The sequence below is a fragment of the Pteropus vampyrus genome, unplaced genomic scaffold (genome assembly GCF_000151845.1).
Source record: "Pteropus vampyrus isolate Shadow unplaced genomic scaffold, Pvam_2.0 Scaffold38, whole genome shotgun sequence".
Taxonomy (NCBI): domain Eukaryota; kingdom Metazoa; phylum Chordata; class Mammalia; order Chiroptera; family Pteropodidae; genus Pteropus; species Pteropus vampyrus.
In genome coordinates, this window is record NW_011888819.1 from 6,330,265 (window position 1) to 6,332,695 (window position 2,431).

General features: G+C 33.0%; 1 pseudogene; it reads left to right on the top strand.

The window, feature by feature from the left end:
- Positions 1–318: 318 nt before the first annotated feature.
- LOC111738476 lies at positions 319–437 on the top strand (annotated as a pseudogene).
- The last annotated feature ends 1,994 nt before the right edge of the window (positions 438–2,431 follow it).

Below are 2,431 nucleotides of genomic sequence, written 5' to 3' on the forward strand. Positions count from 1 at the left end.
CCATGATGTTTCAACATCATACAACATAAAGCCATGCTCCTAACCCAGTAACCACAGAGGCAAAAGTTATTTTGATTTCGATATAAAACATTTGAAAAGAGATGTTTTGAAATCCATGGAGTAATGCCCTTTAACAGGTTTACTTTTTTATTTCTACATTCTTTCTTAAGTGTGATGAATTGTACAGCACTGTTGAAATTTGATTATTGTAAGTCAATCAAACCATATAACTTCTCATAAAGTTACTATCTTAGAAAAGTATGTGTCGCCTAATACTGGCCAATGAAATGTGAGTATAAAAAAAAAGAAAAAAAAAGAGTCTACGGCCATACCACTCTGAACGAGCCTGATCCTGTATGATCTAGGAAGTTAAGAAGTGTGAGGCCTAGTTAGTACTTGGATGGGAGACCACCTAGAAAGACCAGGTGCTGTAGTCATAAAAAAAGAAAGAAAGAAATGTGAGGATAAGTTTGCTAATATGGGATTTGGAGGAAATTTTCCTTGCTCTTAAAAAGGTCTGGTCTTTGTTTTGGCTTTGGAATTTTGTGTGTGTGTGTTTTTTTTTCTCCTGCAGACATCTCGTAACTGTGAGGAAAACTAAGTAATGTATGAATATGGTGGAAAAGAAATGTGGAAAATACCTTGGTCTTTGATGGTAGCACTGAGCCACTAAAGTAATCAAATCTTTAGTTTTATTATCTTTGAATCTGATTTAAAGTGAGAAAATAAATGTTTCTTTCTCAGAAATCCACTTCAGTTGGGTTATCTGTTGTAAACAAAATAATATCAACTGACTGTGGTTACTAAAATCAAAAAGGAATGTAATACAGGACACTATATGATCATTGAATTGAAGGAAAAAAAAAAACCACTAGAACATGAAGTGAAACTAGAGTAACTATAGTATCTAAAAAAGAAGAAGTACTAAACAATTTCATAAGTTTGTTATCAATAAAAATGAATACATTTATTTTTTTCATTTTGCTGATGATATAAATTTCAGAAAAGAAACATTTGATTACTCTAGTGTCTGCTATGTGTTTATCTATTGGTTACAGGAATAAAGATCATCTAAATAACAGTCCCACAAGACTGTATCTAATAGAACAAACATATTTTCTTTAAAAAATTAAAATATTATTAGACATGGTGAGATAGATAATGTGCAACAAAATTAACACATTTTAATGACAAGTTCTTCCAATGTGTCAGGATTTATGCTAAGCACTGGAATTATGCTAGGGAGTCCCCAGTTCTCGTCCATATTCTCAGGAAGCTTACAGTCAGGAAGGCAGAAAATAAATTGCAACAAGTTCCATAAACACATGAATAAAGTACAGAGGTAGACCTTAATGATGGTTATCCAATAGGCACAATTTAAAAGGAAATTTCTCTACCAGGCAATATTTAACTGTTAAAGATAACCAAATCAGCATTGTGAAGACTTCTGGCAAGTGTTCCAGGCAGAGTGAAAGGCATAGGTAAAACATCTGAATCAGGAAAGTGCTCAGTGTGTTTTAAAATGTTTCAGAAAACAAAAGGAGGATATGGGGCTTAAGTTTGGTGGGATCAAGAAAGAGAAGAACAACAGATTTTTGGAAAGGTATGAGGGTCCAACTCAAACATAGCTTCTAAATCATAGTAACAGGCTTGGATTTTATTTGACACCAATGGAAAACTTTTATGAGATTGTATTCAGCAGAATGACATAGTATTGTTGGTAAATTTTTATGGATATTCGTGGATGGCATGTGGAGAACAGATATGAGGGAGTCAGGAGTGAAATCAAGAAGATATGTAAAGATGCTATTTGATGCTCTAACTGGAGCAATGTGGAGTCAGTTTTGGAGCATTTTGCAGAGCCAGTTTGGGAGTTGGATTAAAAATTAAGTTTGAAAATGCTAAATGTGAGGTGACTGTAAGATACCTATATGTAAAAGTATGTAAATTTGGTATTTACACAGATTTAAAAGCATGGAAATGTACTGATTACTAAAGAGAGACAGAAAACAAAGAGAAAACTCAGGAGAAATTCCAACATTCAGATTTAACATATAGAAGGAAGTGTCAACATAAAAATATTATCTGTCACAGAGTTAAGAGGAAAATCAATTGAAGTAAAGGAATGATAGTGATCCATAGAAAAAGATATAATGAAATTTCTTATTCCTGGAATTCAGTTGAACTTTGCTTCCTTATCTGAATCATAGCATTCACCACATTCTGGACCATCGGTAAGAAGGAAAAACTTTTGACTCTTCTCTTCTAAATGGCATGGGAATTTATAGTATGCTATGACTGTAGTACTTGACTTTGCAATTTTTTTTCGGAAATTTCTGACAATTTTTTGGTCAATTTCTGTGCTTTTGTAATCTAGTTCAAAAGGCTAGACTGTATTTAGTCTTTCAGCACAATATTCAATAACCACCAA